This window comes from Panthera onca, chromosome D2, assembly GCF_046562875.1.
Source record: "Panthera onca isolate mPanOnc1 chromosome D2, mPanOnc1 haplotype 2, whole genome shotgun sequence".
NCBI classification, from domain to species: domain Eukaryota; kingdom Metazoa; phylum Chordata; class Mammalia; order Carnivora; family Felidae; genus Panthera; species Panthera onca.
In genome coordinates, this window is record NC_138349.1 from 41,958,617 (window position 1) to 41,978,001 (window position 19,385).

At 46.5% G+C, this 19,385-nt stretch overlaps 2 long non-coding RNA genes across 2 annotated transcripts; both read left to right on the plus strand.

The window, feature by feature from the left end:
- Positions 1 to 2,446: 2,446 nt before the first annotated feature.
- LOC132684588 (uncharacterized) lies at positions 2,447 to 7,701 on the plus strand. Its single transcript, XR_009612736.2, has 3 exons — positions 2,447 to 2,551; positions 7,391 to 7,520; positions 7,628 to 7,701. It is a non-coding gene; the product is annotated as an uncharacterized LOC132684588 (long non-coding RNA).
- A 105-nt stretch (positions 7,702 to 7,806) lies between these two features.
- Positions 7,807 to 18,944, plus strand: LOC132684589 (uncharacterized). Its single transcript, XR_009612737.3, has 3 exons — positions 7,807 to 7,910; positions 8,573 to 8,684; positions 18,649 to 18,944. It is a non-coding gene; the product is annotated as an uncharacterized LOC132684589 (long non-coding RNA).
- Positions 18,945 to 19,385: the final 441 nt, after the last annotated feature.

Sequence of the window (19,385 nt, forward strand, 5' to 3'; positions counted from 1 at the left end):
TGGCTTAAAATAACACAGACACCTCCCAGTTTCCTGGGGTCAAGAGTCTGGGTGCAGTTTGAGGGGAGGGTCCTCTGCCTAGGGGCTCACCAGGCTGAAATCATGGGTCAACCATCAGCATTCTTGTTTGGGGCTCATTCAAGTTGTTAGTAGAATTCAGGACCTGAGGTTGTGGCACTGAGGTCCCCACTTCCTTGGGAGCTGTGAACCAGAGGCCACTCACAGCTCTTAGAGACCTCATGGCTCCTCACCATGGTACCTTCCACGGGTATGGCTATTTGCTTTCTTTCAAGCCAGTAGAAGGGCTGCGGCTGCCCAAGTCCCTAAAGGCTCACCTGAGACACTCAGACTCACCCAGGACAATCTCCACTGTTATTCAATCAAAGTCAACTTATTAGGGACCTTCATCATATCTGCACAATCCTTCTTGCCATATAATGTAACCTGCTCACTGGACCAATATGGCATCATGTTCGTGGGTCCTGTCTCCACCCAAAGGTAAGAAATTATAAAAAGGCATGACCCCCAGGGACAGTAATCACAAGGACATCTTCAGATTCCCACAGCAGGGGGTCTGCATTTCTGTGATGATCAGATTCAGTGCATAGCCAGGGGGAGCTTCTAAGCAGGGCACTTGAAGCTGTCTTGGACATGAAAAAGAGCCACATTTTGCTAGGAGAGTTCTTTGTTCTCATGGTCAGAGAGGAGCCTTCTGCATCTCTGAGCAGAAAATGGGAGCCTCCAATTCACAGGCACTGCCCTTCCTTCTCTGTGTGACAGCACAGAGAGGGGCCAGGGCAGCCTTGGAGGGTGGCAGGAACAACAGAGCAGGGCAACACCATGCACAGAGAGCTACCAGTCCTTGGATCCCTGGGGCAGCCACATTAATATTTTCTTCTCACCAGTCAGGGGAAGCAGAGGGCAGTGGGGGGAGGTGGTGAGGAAGTGGGGCCTTGGTTGACAGTTGACTGCATGAGGGGTGTCAGAGAAGTTCCCCCACACCCTGCTCTTGGGAAACAGACTCTCTGGTCTCTATGCAAAAGTCTCCATCAGCCATCACTCAGAAATGTTCCCCCACCCTCTTCCCTGGGAGCTGGGAAACCATGTGGGGACTTGAATAACTTTGAGTCACAGGGACTGTATTGGGTTGGAATCAAGGGTCTTGCGTTCCAGTTCTTCCCTTTAGCTGGCTGTTGCTCTGGGCAAGTATGAGCCTCGCTTTCCGGCTCTATAGAGGGAAGAGGCAGGATGGAGTGAGGTCCCTTTGAGAAAGCAGCTTTCCAGTCCATCATGCATTGTTAGTACCCCCCACACCTTTTGCTCTTGGATGTCCCACTGCATATCTGTGCCCGTGGCTGGCTCAGCTTTGCTTGGGGTCCAGGTGGACCACAAAGAATGCCTCTCCTCTTCACCTATTGCTTCACCCACACAGTTCTGATAGCCTTTGCCAGACTGGGTCAGGGAAGTCAAAATGGCCCCGTGACCAATAGGCCACACAACACGGCTATGCCAAAGCAAGAGCCTGAGCCACCGATTAGGTCTGATAAATCGGGGCTATACTTAGGGCCTCAGCTTCTCTGTCTCAAACTGAGGAGTTGGACTAGTCCTAAAATATCCACTATACTGTGTGAGGTCTAGGGTTGAGCCTCCCTGGTTCTGGGGCAGCCTGCTGTGATTTTAACCATCATTTTAAAACGAAATGATCTAGCATTTTGTAGGCCCCAAAGGTTTACTTAGTGAAACTAGACTGAGCAGGAAAATCTCTGGGGAAGACCTCCAAGGTGGGTAAATCTGTGGGTATAGCAAGAGGAGACTATATATTGGAAGAGCCCATCATGGAAGACTCCATCCCAACCCTAGCAGGGCCTTCAGTATGGCTCTCCCCAGGGATGGATCCCCAGAGCCCTCATTTCACTCACTGCTGGACGGTTCTGCCCTAAGCTGAAGGCAGCCCCCCTGTCGTTCTGCACGGCAGCCTTTGCAGGGATTGAGGAGTCTGTGCGGTGCCTGGCACGTAGCAGCCTGAGGCCTTGGGGTGGACACAGCTACGCTGTGATGCAAAACTCATGGACCTGAAATCCCACCCCCCGGACCACCAGGTGCCTTAGCTGGCTGGGGGAGCCGGGGCAACCACCTGCCTTTCCGAAGCCTGTTTCCTCTTCTGCAAAATGGAACCAACAAACCCAGTTTCTCCTGGGTAGGGTGAAAGCGAACCACTCTGGAATGGACAGTTTACAGGGTGTTACGGTCACAGTTATGTACCCCTAAATCCACACGTTGAAGCCCTCATGCCCTGGGCCTCAGAATGAGGCTATATTTGGAGACAGGGCCTTTAAAGAGGTGATTAGGTAAAATGAGGTCATTAGAGTAGGCCTAATCCAATCCGACTGAAGTCAGCGTAAGAAGAGATTAGGACACAGATGCACACACACACGGGGGAGACAGTTTGAAGACACAGGGAGAAGATGGTCATCTACAAACCAAGGAGAGAGGCCTCAGAAGAAACCATCTGGGTCCATACCTTGGTCTGGAACTTCCAGCTTCCAGAACTGTGAGACGATAAATATCTGCTGCTTAAGTCCCCAGTCTGTGGTGTTTTGTTAGGACAGCCCCAGGTCACCCAGCACGGGGGAAGATTTGTTTTGCAATAGGCAGAGAGGGGAAGGCCCAGGGGGCTGGAGCTCCACCCTCCAAGCTGAGGCCTGTCCCCACTGCCCTCCCCGTGTGGCCCACGGCCAGGCAGCCCCCCCCCCCTCCCCCCGCCCTGGGGCCTGCAGCACCCGGTGCCCAGCGCAGGCCGGCCTGCCGGGCCTCGGGCAGGGTAGCTGAGGCAGCGCACCGCAGCCAGCTTGTTTTGATTGCAGGCGGCTCTGCTGGGAGGCTGCAAACTCCGCCAACTCGTCTAACATGATTCCGCGAGAAATGTTGACTCTAAATTACAAGGACTTAATTTTTCCAACCACAGCTAGGCAGTAAATGACTCTCTGAAATGACAGATGGAAAGTTCAGTTAATATGTTTATCTTCTGGCTCTAAGCGGTCCCGCCTCCCCCAGCATGGCTCAGGCCAGCCTGCACAGTGGGGGGGTGGGGGTGGGGAGCGACATCGGTTGCCCTACCCCCCCCCCCAACCCTGCCCCGACCCCAGGCCCGCTGCTCCTCAGACCTAGACCTCCAGACCTGCCCCCGACAGGAGGCGGCTGCTGTGCGCAGGGCAGGAAAGCCGCCCACCGGAGCCAGGCTCCAGGCCTTTCTGTGCAACCAGCTCAGTGTCTCCATCTCAGAAAAGTCAGGTGAGCTATCTACCCTGAGGTAGCAGTGACCGGACTTTGTCCCCAAGGTGGCAAGTCACCTGGCTTCTTTGGCTCTGTCATCTACAAAACGGTAATTCAAAACTCTCCCACCAGCTGGCAGGGGGACGCCAGGAGCACAGTCATAATTATACCAGCGAAGATCTGCATAGTGGTGTCCATGGGTCTGGCACTGAACTGTCCCAGGATGTAGCTGTTATTATTATGATCTCCATTTTATTGTTGAGGACACTGAGGCGCAGAGAGGTTAAGCCGCTTGCTCAAGGTCACGCAGAGAGCAGCAGAGCCTGAATTCCAACCTGGGAGGGCTGGCTCCATGATTCATGCTCTTGATCACTCTTTTGCTGGGCATCCCCAAAGATACTCGCTGTGGGGAGATGCTAGGGGTAGGATTCTGTGGTAGCTACTTGGCAAGGAGGTCACCGCTCAGTTCTGGATCCCCCATCTCCCTGTAGACAGCAGCATGGTGGGCTCAGACCGGCCTGGGCAGGGTGCCGGATCACACTCAGCTGCTGACCCCTGCAGGGAAATGACACGCACACCTCCCCACCTTCTTCCTACCCTCTCACCTCCAGTCCTTGCCCGGGCTGCCAGTCCTGCCCGGGAGCTCTGCCCACCAGCCCCCATGTGATGTCACTGCCCAAAGGGAGAGACCACCGTTGCCAGAGTTGACCAGTCCCCTCTGAGACCTCTGCTCCCAGGGGAGGGCTACAGGTCACAGCCCAAGGCCTGCCACTCTGTTGGCTGCCTTGACGGTAGCTTCCTGGCTTAGCCTGGTGGACATGGGGCCAGCCCCTGGTACAAGGAGCTGGAGTCATGGGGAGGACATAGGGGGTAGTTTCCCTTTAGTGGGGAGAGACGTGATCACCACAGTCCTTAGCAGGGTGGGTCTGAACATGGCAGAGCCGAGTGTGGGTAGGACCCTGAGGCCTGGTGGGGAAAGGCTTCCTTGCTAAGGTCTTGCCTGGGTAGAGTCTTCCAGAAGTTTGGTAAGGCAGAAATAAGGAGAATCCCAGGCAGAGGAACAACCTGAATAAGAAAACGATGGAGAAATAGTGTGGTGTGTGCATACAAGGAAGCTGAAGAGATTGGGCTTCCGGGGCGTAATGGAGAGACTGGAAGGACTGACGGACTGACACAGACGAAGCTGGTAGGGGTGACAGGGCCTGACTAAATGACCTTCTGTAAAAGTTTCATGTGACAAGTTCAGGAGATTGGGCTTCTTCTGTTGAGGGATGCATCTTTCGTGTGTATGTGGTAAAATAGATGTAACTTAAAATTTACCATTTCTACCATTTTTAATGTTTATTTGTTTATTTATTTATTTTGACAGAGAGAGGAGCGAGAGAGAGAGAGAGAGAGAGAGAGCATGAGTTTGGATGCAAGTGAGGGAGGGGCAGAGACAGAGGGAGAGAGAGAATCCCAAGCAGACTCCTTGCTGTCAGCGCAGAGCATCAGATGTCCCTGACGTGGGACTCGATCCCATGAACCATGAGATCATGACCTGAGCTAATAGCAAGAGTCAGACGCTTAACTGACTGAGTCAACCAGGTGGCCACTTGTCATCATTTTTAAGTGTACTGTTCAATGGCATCGAGTGCATTCATGTCATTGGGCAGCCATCCCCACCATTCGTCTCCAGAACTTTCCAAGCATCCCAGACTGAAACTCTACACCCGTAAAACAACCACTCTCTACAGCCCTCCTCCCAGGCCTGGCCACCACCATTCTCTTCTCTGCATCTGGAAGTGACCCTCTAGCAAGGGGGCTCAGTCCTAACCTGGGAAGCCTGACATGGCGAGGGGCTGGGTTAGCCAGCCGCTGTAGCTGCAGAAGAGAAAGATCTCACCAGTGGCTGCCACGGAAGCCCCAGCAAAAGACGAGCCTGCTTGCCCGGATGTGGTGGCCGCCGGCAGATGCCCAGCCTGGAGGGCAGACCTGGGTTTGGAGTCCAGCCCAAGAACTCAGAGCTCTGTGGCCCCAGGAAAGTCCTCAGCCTCTGCAGGCTAACTATGAGGAAGAGATAACAGTGCTTCGCAGAGCTGCCTTTGGGTAAAGTCATAATAATAGCAGTGACTATTTGCTCTGCCCTGTCCAGTACTGGGTATACGCCAAACCCTTTCTGCGCCTGTCTGTCAAGTCAGCCTTGGGCCTTACAGACTGAGCGCCTCTGGGAAACTGATTTTCATTGAGGTTCAGGTCTTACAGCCCAGGATTTGCAGCTGAGAGAATCTTACCCCAGGACCCAACGCAGAGGGGGTGCTCATAAATGTGGGTTTACTTATAGTCCCTCCGTAAATGTAAATCAACCATTATGCTGAATTTCTCACATGGATGCAAGGATCGGCCATTCAGGTAAATGGTACTTTTCACTGTTGGGCTTGCACTAGAGTTCAAAGCAAAGCGGCCCCAAGACAGATCTGTTTCAGTGCAGCTATGGTCTCGGCAGGAGGCCCCGGCTTCTGTTGCAAGGCAGGGAGGGCCCCAGGCCAGACAGCTCATCAGAGAGGCTGCTCGGGGGCCTCTGCCTGAGACTGGCCCAGGCTTGCTGTTTAGGATGTGGGAGGCAGCAGAGCCCCGGCCGTCTCCTGGGGACAGGAGTGTCATGGGCTCTCTCGTGGAGCAGCCAGACACCAGCCCTGTGTTACTTTGAGGAAGTGACACGGTTGGAAAAGCCCATGTGAGAAGAGTGTCCACGTCCTCCTTGCTGAAGAGGAAATGATGTCCCCTGCCATAGGAACCCCCCCCCCCCCCCCCCCCCGTCCCAAGCCTGATTGGCTGGAGCCAGGAGGTCTTTTGGAGAATCCAGGATGCAGGATTCTTCCCAAGAGCCTGCCCAGAAGTTCCTGGCACATCAGGAAAATGGACTGGGTCATGGGCTCTATTCCCCAACACACAGGCTTCCATGGAGAAATGCAGGACATACTGTTCTCTATCTCCTCATCTTCTGCAATGCCTCACTGCCACATGTCACCTCCTTGGCCTAGTACCCTGGCCTTTTGTGACCCAGCCGTGTCTGATGCTGTTGCATCCTGCTGTACTCCCCTCTCCTCATGTACACGGAGCTCGAGCCCAGAGAAAAGTCAGTTCCCTCTCCATCCCAAGTCTTCCATGATTTGGCACCCATGAGTAGGCGAGTAGGCTGTGCTCTCTACCCAGAGCTGTTTCATTTTCATCTGCTGACCAAATCCTACTCAAAGCCAATCCAATGTCATCTTTCTCAGATACCCTCTGGGATTCTTGCCAACAGATGGACTCCTACCTGCTCCCCCGACCCCACCCCCGACCCCCAGCCCCATGTTCTCACTGGGTTCTACTGGGTTCCACCTCTAGGGTTGCTCGTCCACATCTATCCACATGCCTGGTCAATGCCCTAGATTGACAAGGTTTGTGCCAAAGCCTCCGTGGCCATAGTGTCCAGGGTGGTAGTCAGGGCATGTTACTTGTCTAAGTTAAGCAAGGTGTTCTGGTCATCTTTCTAGGTAACAAACCACCACAAGTGTGGTAGCATAAGGGCACCTGGGTGGCTCAGTTGGTTAAGTGTCTGACTTTGGCTCAGGTCACAATCTCGCAGTTTGTGAGTTCGAGCCCTGCGTTGGGCTCTGTGCTGACAGCTCAGAGCCTGGAGCCTGCTTTGGATTCTGTGTCTCCCTCTGTCTCTATTCCCCTCCCCTGCCCATGCTGTGTCTCTCTCTGTATCTCAATAATACATAAATGTTAAAATAAAATTTTAATGTGGTAGTGTGAAACCACCATTGTATTATGCCCATGGATGCTGTGGGTCTGGAATTCAGTCACAATGCAGTAGGATGGTTTATCTCTCCTTTGTGAGGTTTGTGACTTCTGCTGGGAAGCCTGGAAAAAGTGGGAGTGACTTGATGGCAAAAGGCTGGCATCATCTGATGACCCCTTCACTCAGTTCCTACATGTGGTTTCTCCATGTCCCCTGGGCTTCCCCACAAGATGGCAGCTTCAGGACAGTCAGACTTTTTACACAGCAGCTCTGGTCTCCAGTACTAGCATTCCAGTGGAGGAGGAAGCTGCATTGTCTTTTTGTTTTCCTTTCTGTTTTCTTCATAAGCCCACCAAATTCAAGAGGAGAAGACACCTGTCCATGTGAAGGTGGCAAAGTCACATTGTAGAGGAGCATGTATGACAGATGATATTGTTGTACCTGTCTTCAGAAATCCAATCTGCCACAAAATGAATAGGTGAGAGATTGAAATATGTGTATATATATACAATTTGAATATATATATATATATATATACAATTTGAAATGTTCTTCTCTTTCCCCACCCTCAGTCTCCAAAATCAGGTTTTCAGCACAAGAAAGAAGGCAAGTACCAATAGACTTACGTAACTGAGCTCATTTATGGCTCCAAAAATATGTTAAAACAAAAATCCTTTGCAAGCACAGATCCTTGCGCATGTTTAAAATATGACATCCCAGACCCTGTGACAAAGAAATTATTTCTTCCATCTTTCCTACAGGGTAGTTTCCAGAATCAGACGGTTTCTTGATCTACATTTGAAAACTGAAAGAAGAACATTAGGTCCTAATCTCCATCAACAAATTCCTTCCAGCCAAGAACTCCCAGGTTCCACTTTGTTCATTTCTGTAGGAATTTGGACGAGCTAAAAGAGACACTGTTTTTCAACTCAGGATCCCCGTCCCATCCAATTGGGATGAATGTCAGATGTGAAAGCTTGTGTGTGTGTGTGTGGGGGGGGGGGGGGGGTTGTGGTGGTGGAGATAAGTCCCTTAAAGACATAGAATATGAAGGGAGGAATGGCATTAGAATAAATAGAATGCTGCATGTTGAAACGTACGCTTGTTTATTGAACACTTTTAAAGAAATTGAAAATGCCATTGGTCCTATCTCTTTAATTAGAGATGAGACCAGAAGGCTGGGGATGTCGAGGTTAGCTGAAAACAGAGCTGCACTGACCCCAGTCTAAACAGAGGGAAAATTAGTGTGAGCACCAAAAAAAGCAGTTGATTATTTTTCTTTAAATGTAAATAATATTTTTGGCCAGTAGAGAGTTGAGGACAGGCTAAAACTGCCTTTGCTGCTTTCAGCAAATAAAACCCTGTTCAAGGCACAGTGTAGCCTCACTGCCAATTGCGACTCTATTCAAAGTCGTAGGACTTTCTTGAGCCTTGCATGTCAGTTCAACTGGCCTGGGACCTTTGGGTAACATCTGGAAGGAATGTATACCAGCAGATGCCAAAACTAACTTTTAAATATCAGTCCTCTAGACTGAGCCACGGGGAGGGAGGCATTCTCGAGAACCGATGGGAAGATCAACCTCATTTTATTGGTTTGGAGGACAGCCGGACCTCTAAGGCGTCCATGTGGTATGATTGGGAGGTACGAGGTTCTAGCTTTTCCCTCCCCTCGGCACTGCCGCTGTCTGCAAATGAGCCTGCAGAAGTCATGAGGGTGTCTCTCCGTTATGAGTATGCTCCTGGTAATCGGGCAGGCCTTGGATTTTTGGAGTTTGCTCGAGGGACAGGACTGCCATTTAACTTAGCCAATGGAGCACAGAAGGAGGGAGTTCAGCAGTGGGACCGGTGCTCAGGATGGGAAACTGACTGAGGACCCATGCGGCCTGCTCTTGGTATACCTGCCAGAAACTCTGGTAAAATCCGTGCTTCAGCTTGTGCTGGAATACCTGCTTAGATGGGGAACTCACTGTCTGCTAAAATCTCCTATTCCATTAGAACTCTTTGTTGGGAAGCTCTTTCTTTCTTTCTTTTTTTAAAGTTTATTTATTTATTTGAGAGAGAGAGAGAGTGTGTGCGTGAAAGGGGCAGAGACAGAGAGAGGGAAGAGAGAGAATCCCAAGCAGGCTCTGCACTGTCCGGGCAGAGCCCAAGGAGGGGCTTGAACCCACAAACCACGAGATCATGACCTGAGCCAAAGTCAAGAGTCAGATGCTCTTTCTAATACTAAGCTAGAATAACAGCCTGCTCCAGTTAGCTGTGGGACAAAATGAAAGAAAGAAAGAAATACCAAGTTGACGTCATTCTCACTTGCACCACCTGTCATGCTGTGCCCCCTGGACCTTTATACAAGGAGTCCAAGGCAGTAACACAGAAGGACGAGCGCTGCCTATGGGTCATTCACATCAGCAGTTCTCCTCGAAGGCACCAGAGCTCACAAGGCCGTCACACGGGGGTGGTCTACCCTGAGAGATACACCAGGCCCAGCATGCCGTGAGGACAGGCTGTGAGGCCTGGAGCGAGTCAGCTGGCACGAAGCTTATGCAACGTGGGACAACTGTGCCTCAGGAGTGTGAATCCCACAGGACTCGGAAAGGTTTTCCGCACACGCTGCTGTTTTGCCGAAGAACAATGAAGTGGATCCTTGAGGGAAATTAGAAGTAGACTTTAATTCCTTTTCATGTTTAAGGCATGCTTTTAATATTCGGATCACGCAGGGCTTTGGAGGTGTCTGTACGGAAGTTCGTTCTTACTTTGTAGGAATGGAGAGGCCATTGCAGAGTCTTGGCAGAAGAGTAGGACCTGGATTCCATTCTGAGAGTGTCGCTCCATGTTCAAAGCATGCCCGACACATCACAACCCGGAGAGCCACATCTTTATCCATCCGTTTAATGTAGTCGTTCATTCCACAAATATTTTTTAAATGTTTATTTATTTTGAGAGAGAGAGAGAGCGGGAGTGGGGGAGGAGCAGAGAGAGAGGAGGAGAGAGAGAATCCCAAGCAGGCTCTGTGCCGTGAGCACAGAGCCCGACGCAGGGCTTGATCCCGCGAACCGTGAGATCATGACCTAAGCCAAAACCGAGAGTCAAACACCCAACAGACTGGGCCACCCAGGCGCCCCATCATTCCACAATATTTATGGAAGACTTACTCTGAATTGAGTGTTATTTGTCCTCAGAGTTGAGGACAGGGCAGGGAACAAGGCAGGCGTGCCCTTTTCACCTCGAGGCTCAGCACCTACCTGGTGGGGAGTAGCAATGAACAAACAGCGATGCATTTTGTTAAGGAAAGCAGAGCAGGCTTAGGAGAAGGAGAGGATGAAGAAGGGAGAGGACCTTTTTAGGGAGGGTGGTCTGTGTGGAAACCCTGGGAGAACAGCATTTCAGCATTTCCCTCCAGAGGGGTGGCGAGTACAAAATCCTGTGGCCCCAATGTGCTTAGCTGTCCCAGACCAGCGGTAAGAGAACCAGCTGTTCTGGACACCGGTGAGCAAGAAGGAAAATGAAGGGCAAGTAGGTGGGAGAGATGGTGAGGGGTTTTGGAGGCCACTGTAGGAGTGTTGCTTTCCCTTTGTTGGATAGAGGCCGTGGGAGAATCTTGGGAGAAGACTGATATGACCCAGGCTACACTGTGAGTGAGTTGGTCTGTACATTATGAGCAAAATTGAGGTTGGGGAGGAAGGAGGAAACAGAAGTCTACTAAAATCATCCAAGCAAGAGATGATGGTAGCCCAGACCAGGCCAGCCTGGGTCGTCTTCAGCTGCAAGCATCCTTAATGGTCAATATGTCTAGCCGAGAACACTGCCACCTGAATGCTGTCAGAGTTCTCGTAGGGAGGAAGGTGAGAACGAATCCAGGCCACACAGCTGCAGAACCTGTCTAGTGTGCCTTGGGGTTCAGACTTGGGTCTTCAGTGCTATTTGTCACCAAATAGTGCTATTGTCACCAAAAGGAATCAGGCAGGACTCTTGTCCTCAAATCTGGGGGCTGCGAAAGTATTACTGAGTAAGGAAGATGTTTTTTCATGCCTATAATTTTTTTTTTTTTTATTATTTTATTTTATTTTTTAATATATGAAATTTACTGTCAAATTGGTTTCCATACAACACCCAGTGCTCATCCCAAAAGTGCCCTCCTCAATACCCATCACCCACCCTGCCCTCCCTCCCACCCCCCATCAACCCTCAGTTTGTTCTCAGTTTTTAACAGTCTCTAATGCTTTGGCTCTCTCCCACTCTAACCTCTTTTTTTTTTTTTTTTTTCCCTTCCCCTCCCCCATGGGTTTCTGATATGATTCTCAGGATCCACATAAGAGTGAAACCATATGGTATCTGTCTTTCTCTGTATGGCTTATTTCACTTAGCATCACACTCTCCAGTTCCATCCATGTTGCTACAAAAGGCCATATTTCATTTTTTCTCATTGCCACGTAGTATTCCATTGTGTATATAAACCACAATTTCTTTATCCATTCATCAGTTGATGGACATTTAGGCTCTTTCCATAATTTGGCTATTGTTGAGAGTGCCACTATAAACATTGGGGTACAGGTGCCCCTATGCATCAGTACTCCTGTATCCCTTGGATAAATTCCTAGCAGTGCTATTGCTGGGTCATAGGGTAGGTCTATTTTTAATTTTCTGAGGAACCTCCACACTGCTTTCCAGAGCGGCTGCACCAGTTTGCATTCCCACCAACAGTGCAAGAGGGTTCCTGTTTCTCCACATCCTCTCCAGCATCTATAGTCTCCTGATTTCTTCATTTTGGCCACTCTGACTGGCGTGAGGTGATATCTGAGTGTGGTTTTGATTTGTATTTCCCTGATGAGGAGCGACGTTGAGCATCTTTTCATGTGCCTGTTGGCCATCTGGATGTCTTCTTTAGAGAAGTGTCTATTCATGTTTTCTTCCCATTTCTTCACTGGGTTGTTTTTCGGGTGTGGAGTTTGGTGAGCTCTTTATAGATTTTGGATACTAGCCCTTTGTCCGATATGTCATTTGCAAATATCTTTTCCCATTCCGTTGGTTGCCTTTTAGTTTTGTTGGTTGTTTCCTTTGCTGTGCAGAAGCTTTTTATCTTCATAAGGTCCCAGTAGTTCATTTTTGCTTTTAATTCCCTTGCCTTTGGGGATCTGTCAAGTAAGAAATTGCTACGACTGAGGGCAGAGAGGTCTTTTCCTGCTTTCTTCTCGAGGGTTTTGATGGTTTCCTGTCTCACATTCAGGTCCTTTATCCATTTTGAGTTTATTTTTGCGAATGGTGTGAGAAAGGGGTCTAGTTTCAATCTTCTGCATGTTGCTGTCCAGTTCTCCCAGCACCATTTGTTAAAGAGACTGTCTTTTTTCCATTGGATGTTCTTTCCTGCTTTGTCAAAGATTAGTTGGCCATACGTTTGTGGGTCTAGTTCTGGGGTTTCTATTTTATTCCATTGGTCTATGTGTCTGTTTCTGTGCCAATACCATGCCGTCTTGATGATGACAGCTTTGTAGTAGAGGCTAAAGTCTGGGATTGTGATGCCTCCTGCTTTGGTCTTCTTCTTCAAAATTACTTTGGCTATTCGGGGCCTTTTGTGGTTCCATATGAATTTTAGGATTGCTTGTTCTAGTTTCGAGAAGAATGCTGGTGCAATTTTGATAGGGATTGCATTGAATGTGTAGATAGCTTTGGGTAGTATTGACATTTTGACAATATTTATTCTTCCAATCCATGAGCAGGGAATGTCTTTCCATTTCTTTATATCTTCTTCAATTACCTGCATAAGCTTTCTATAGTTTTCAGCATACAGATCTTTTACATCTTTGGTTAGATTTATTCCTAGGTATTTTATGCTTCTTGGTGCAATTGTGAATGGGATCAGTTTCTTCATTTGTCTTTCTGTTGCTTCATTGTTAGTGTATAAGAATGCAACTGATTTCTGCACATTGATTTTGTATCCTGCAACTTTGCTGAATTCATGTATCAGTTCTAGCAGACTTTTGGTGGAGTCTATCGGATTTTCCATGTATAATATCATGTCATCTGCAAAAAGCGAAAGCTTGACTTCATCTTTGCCAATTTTGATGCCTTTGATTTCCTTTTGTTGTCTGATTGCTGATGCTAGAACTTCCATCACTATATTAAACAGCAGCGGTGACAGTGGGCATCCCTGTCGTGTTCCTGATCTCAGGGAAAAAGCTCTCAGTTTTTCCCCGTTGAGGATGATGTTAGCTGTGGGCTTTTCATAAATGGCCTTTATGATCTTTAAGTATGTTCCTTCTATCCCGACTTTCTCAAGGGTTTTTATTAAGAAAGGGTGCTGGATTTTGTCAAAGGCCTTTTCTGCATCGATTGACAGGATCATATGGTTCTTCTCTTTTTTTTTGTTAATGTGATGTATCACGTTGATCGATTTGCGAATGTTGAACCAGCCCTGCATCCCAGGAATGAATCCCACTTGATCATGGTGAATAATTCTTTTTATATGCTGTTGAATTCGATTTGCTAGTATCTTATTAAGAATTTTTGCATCCATATTCATCAGGGATATTGGCCTGTAGTTCTCTTTTTTTACTGGGTCTCTGTCTGGTTTAGGAATCAAAGTAATACTGGCTTCATAGAATGAGTCTGGAAGTTTTCCTTCCCTTTCTATTTCTTGGAATAGCTTGAGAAGGATAGGTATTATCTCTGCTTTAAATGTCTGGTAGAACTCCCCTGGGAAGCCATCTGGTCCTGGACTCTTATTTGTTGGGAGATTTTTGATAACCGATTCAATTTCTTCGCTGGTTATGGGTCTGTTCAAGCTTTCTATTTCCTCCTGATTGAGTTTTGGAAGAGTGTGGGTGTTTAGAAATTTGTCCATTTCTTCCAGGTTGTCCAATTTGCTGGCATATAATTTTTCATAGTATTCCCTGACAATTGTTTGTATCTCTGAGGGATTGGTTGTAATCATTCCATTTTCATTCATGATTTTATCTATTTGGGTCATCTCCCTTTTCTTTTTGAGAAGCCTGGCTAGAGGTTTGTCAATTTTGTTTATTTTTTCAAAAAACCAACTCTTGGTTTCGTTGATCTGCTCTACAGTTTTTTTAGATTCTATATTGTTTATTTCTGCTCTGATCTTTATTATTTCTCTTCTTCTGCTGGGTTTAGGCTGCCTTTGCTGTTCTGCTTCTATTTCCTTTAGGTGTGCTGTTAGATTTTGTATTTGGGATTTTTCTTGTTTCTTGAGATAGGCCTGGATTGCAATGTATTTTCCTCTCAGGACTGCCTTCGCTGCATCCCAGAGCGTTTGGATTGTTGTATTTTCATTTTCGTTTGTTTCCATATATGTTTTAATTTCTTCTCTAATTGCCTGGTTGACCCACTCATTCGTTAGTAGGGTGTTCTTTAACCTCCATGCTTTTGGAGGTTTTCCAGACTTTTTCCTGTGGTTGATTTCAAGCTTCATAGCATTGTGGTCTGAAAGTATGCATGGTATAATTTCAATTCTTGTAAACTTATGAAGGGCTGTTTTGTGACCCAGTATATGATCTATCTTGGAGAATGTTCCATGTGCACTCGAGAAGAAAGTATATTCTGTTGCTTTGGGATGCAGAGTTCTAAATATATCTGTCAAGTCCATCTGATCCAATGTATCATTCAGGGCCCTTGTTTCTTTATTGACTGTGTGTCTAGATGATCTATCCATTTCTGTAAGTGGGGTGTTAAAGTCCCCTGCAATGACCACATTCTTATCAATGAGGTTGCTTATGTTTATGAGTAATTGTTTTATATATCTGGGGGCTCGGGTATTTGGCGCATAGACATTTATAATAGTTAGCTCTTCCTGATGGATAGACCCTGTGATTATTATATAATGCCCTTCTTCATCTCTTGTTACAGCCTTTAATTTAAAGTCTAGTTTGTCTGATATAAGTATGGCTACTCCAGCTTTCTTTTGGCTTCCAGGAGCATGATAAATAGTTCTCCATCCCCTCACTCTCAATCTAAAGGTGTCCTCAGATCTAAAATGAGTCTCTTGTAGACAGCAAATAGATGGGTCTTGTTTTTTTATCCATTCTGATACCCTATGTCTTTTAGTTGGCGCATTTAATCCATTTACATTCAGTGTTATTATAGAAAGATATGGGTTTAGAGTCATTGTGATGTCTGTATGTTTTATGCTTGTAGTGATGTCTCTGGTACTTTGTCTCACAGGATCCCCCTTAGGATCTCTTGTAGGGCTGGTTTCGTGGTGACAAATTCCTTCAGTTTTTGTTTGTTTGGGAAGACCTTTATCTCTCCTTCTATTCTAAATGACAGACTTGCTGGATAAAGGATTCTCGGCTGCATATTTTTTCTGTTTAGCACACTGTAGATATCGTGCCAAGCCTTTCTGGCCTGCCAAGTTTCAAAGGAGAGATCAGTCACGAGTCTTATAGGTCTCCCTTTATATGTGAGGGCACGTTTATCCCTTGCTGCTTTCAGAATTTTCTCTTTATCCTTGTATTTTGCCAGTTTCACTATGATATGTCGTGCAGAAGATCGATTCAAGTTACGTCTGAAGGGAGTTCTCTGTGCCTCTTGGATTTCAATGCCTTTTTCCTTCCCCAGTTCAGGGAAGTTCTCAGCTATTATTTGTTCAAGTACCCCTTCAGCACCCTTCCCTCTCTCTTCCTCCTCTGGGATACCAATTATGCGTATATTATTTTTTTTTAGTGTATCACTTAGTTCTCTAATTTTCCCCTCATACTCCTGGATTTTTTTATCCCTCTTTCTTTCAGCTTCCTCTTTCTCCATAACTTTATCTTCTAGTTCACCTATTCTCTCCTCTGCCTCTTCAAGCCGAGCCATCGTGGATTCCATTTTGTTTTGCAATTCGTTTAAACCGTTTTTCAACTCCTCGTGACTGTTCCTTAGTCCCTCGATCTTTGTGGCAGGAGATTCTCTGCTGTCCTGTATACTGTTTTCAAGCCCAGCGATTAATTTTATGACTATTATTCTAAATTCACTTTCTGTTATATTATTTAAATCCTTTTTGATCAGTTCATTAGCTGTTGTTATTTCCTGGAGATTCTTCTGAGGGGAATTCTTCCGTTTGGTCATTTTGGAGAGTCCCTGGCGTGGTGAGGACCTGCAGTGCACTTCCCCTGTGCTGTGGTGTATAACTGGAGTTAGTGGGCGGGGCCGCAGTCCGACCGGATGTCTGCCCCCAGCCCACTGCTGGGGCCACAGTCAGACTGGTGTGTGCCTTCTCTTCCCCTCTCCTAGGGGCGGGATTCACTGTGGGGTGGCGTGTCCCATCTGGGCTACTTGCACACTGCCAGGCTTGTGTTGCTGGGGATCTGGCGTATTAGCTGGGGTGGGTAGGCAAGGTGCACGGGGGCTGGAGGGGCAGGCTTAGCTCGCTTCTCCTTAGGTGATCCACTTCAGGAGGAGCCCCTCTTCCGTGGGCCTCTCGTCTGCGCTTGACTCCGGAGACTCCGTTCTGCTAATCCTCTGGCGGTTTTCTGGGTTCTTTAGGCAGGTGTAGGTGGAATCTAAGTGATCGGCAGGACGCGCTGTGAGCCCCGCGTCCTCCTACGCCGCCATCTTCCGGCACTCCTCTTTTCATGCCTATAAATATGTCCGCTTTCAAAAAATGACAGTAAAGTTGCTAGGGAATGGACAAAGCAGAAGCTTTGAAGCGATCCCATCAACCAAGATGATCGGGAAAAAGAAAATACTAATGAAGGTTGCCTGACACCAAATGATTTTGGGGAAGGCCACGAAATCATAATAGCATTCAAAAGAAGACAGTTACTCCAAGGGGCACCTGGGTGGCTCAGTCGGTTGAGTGTCCGACTTCGGCTCGGGTCACGATCTCACAGTCTGTGAGTTCGAGCCCTGCGTCGGGCTCTGTGCTGACAGCTCAGAGCCTGAAGCCTGCTTCAGATTCTGTGTCTCCCCTCTTTCTGCCCCTCCTCTACTCATGCTCTGTCTCTCTGTCAAAAATAAATAAACATTAAAAAAAAAAGAAGACGGTTAATATAATGTGTGCAAAAGAAGAACGCATGTATTAAGATATGTTTAATTGTGTTGCTTTTAATAAGTGGAAGATTATGTTGTATTTATTTTTCTATGAAGCATACGTCTATTTACAAAGTATAGAGTTCTGTTTCTCACCCTCTCTGTTGATGAGAAAGAATAAACACAGGGAGCTATAAATAAACGAAAATAATCCCTCAACCATGGGTACTGTGTCACGTAATAAGCAGGTGGAAGAAAAGTCCAGAAATTGATTGCTTTTGTGTTCCCACACAGAAGTTTATGAAACAGAGAATCCCATAGAGTATTCTAAGATAATTAATTAATTGAACATTACACATACTCCATCTCTCAACTCCTAATAGATGGGACCTCAAGATGACCCTACTAATTATAATGCAATATTGATAAGGCATACTTAAGTTTCCAGTTAATATTTATAGAGTAGGCCAATTCATCATAATGACAGGACAATAGTTTAGGTAGTGCTAACCATAAGAAACTTTTAGAAATACATCATTTCTGGGAAAGACACCAAGTTTCAAAAAACTAAATCTCTGAATTTAGATTTTGAAAAGCAGTGGCTTTAAAGTCCGGATATAACAAATAGAACTTCATTATCTGAAGGAACTCAGCCAGTAACTTTGTTTGGATCACTGTGGACTATACAAACTTGTCCTAGATCAGAATCGGCGACCTCTTGTCTTCTGAAGTGGTATACATGCATTTACTTTGAGATCTGCTAAACTTATTGGGATCCGATAGAATTACTGAAGTCCCATGTGGGTGTAAAAAATGAAATCTTTGGAATACTACAAGTAAAGATAATAACCATGTCAATGTAGGGGATTCGTAATTGTGTGGCCACTTTTACATATCAATTATTGTGGTTTTGTTAATATATATACATGATATATATATGATATATATTTATACACATATATGAGACATATATATACATACATGAGATATATATATATATACATACATGAGATATATATACATTATGTGTATATATATATATATATATATGTATGTATATGAGAGAGAGAGAGTGAGCAAGTGAGGGAGAGGGGCAGAGGGAGAGAGAGAGAAACGTAAGAAGACTCCACACTCAGCACAGAGACAGAACTTGATCCCATGACCCTGGGATCATGACCCAAGGTGAAATAAAAAGTTGGATGCTCAGCTGACTGAGCCACCCAGGCACCCGTGTTAATGTTTACATCTTAAAATGACTACTAGTCAGGACAGCCTAGGTTATGCTGTAACTGCAAATAATCTCGAAATTCCAATGACTTTATCTCATGTTCCATGTACATCTTGGTTCATCAAAGAGCTCTCTGTTCCAGTAAGTCACCCAGGGACCCAGACTTATAGAGGCTCCACGGCCTTATAGTTAGTTACCTCACCTGGAACATGCAGTGAGTGTGGTGGTTTTAAAATGTGACCACAAATTAATGTACACTTCCCTTTCAAAAAGTAAAGACTAATCTCCCCCCCTTTGAGTGCAGAATGTACTGGGTGGCTTGCTTTTAATTAATACAGTGTTGCAGTGGTAATGACACTTGGTTTCTGAGACCAGATCATAAGAGGCATTGTGACTTCCTCCTTCTTCTGTCTAGGATCACTCATCCTGGAAAAAGCCAGTTGCCATGTTATGACAACCTTCAAGCGATCCTATGGAAAAGCGCAAATGGCAAGAAACTAAAGCCTTTTTCCAATAGTCAGAGAGAAACTGAGGCCTCATGCCAATAATCATGTAAGTGAACCATCACATGAGCAGATCCTCCAGCCTTAGTCAAGCTCTCAGGTGACCACAGCCCTGGCCACCATTGTGACTTTCGCTTCAGGAGAGGCCCTGAGCCCAAACTACCCAGCTAAGCTGTTTCTGAGTTCTTGACCCACAGAAACTGTGGGATAATAAATATTTACTGTATTAAGCCACTAAGTGTTGGAGGTAGTTTGTTATGTAGTGATAAACAGCTAACACACTGAGTTAGGGCAAGAGGGCATTGAAGAGTTTTCTTCTGGCAAGTTAGTGTTTTAGCCCAGAAGAGGTGCATTTAATTTCTATTCTTGTCCCATCAGCCAGATTTGGCCAAAGTTTCATGCCAAACTGCAAGGTCCTTGCACACAGGAAGAGAGAATTCAGATATGGACAACTGCTATAAGCCTCCACTACAAAGCATTTAAGACATCAAAGAGAATCTTATATATTTGACCTGTACTTTTACTTAACTATTTGGGAAGTTCGATTAAATAGGCTTTTAATAATGTATCCATATTGGGAAATTTTTCGTTCATATTTCAATCACATTCATAATTATGAAGGATTATTTTAGAAATGTATATTTAGAGA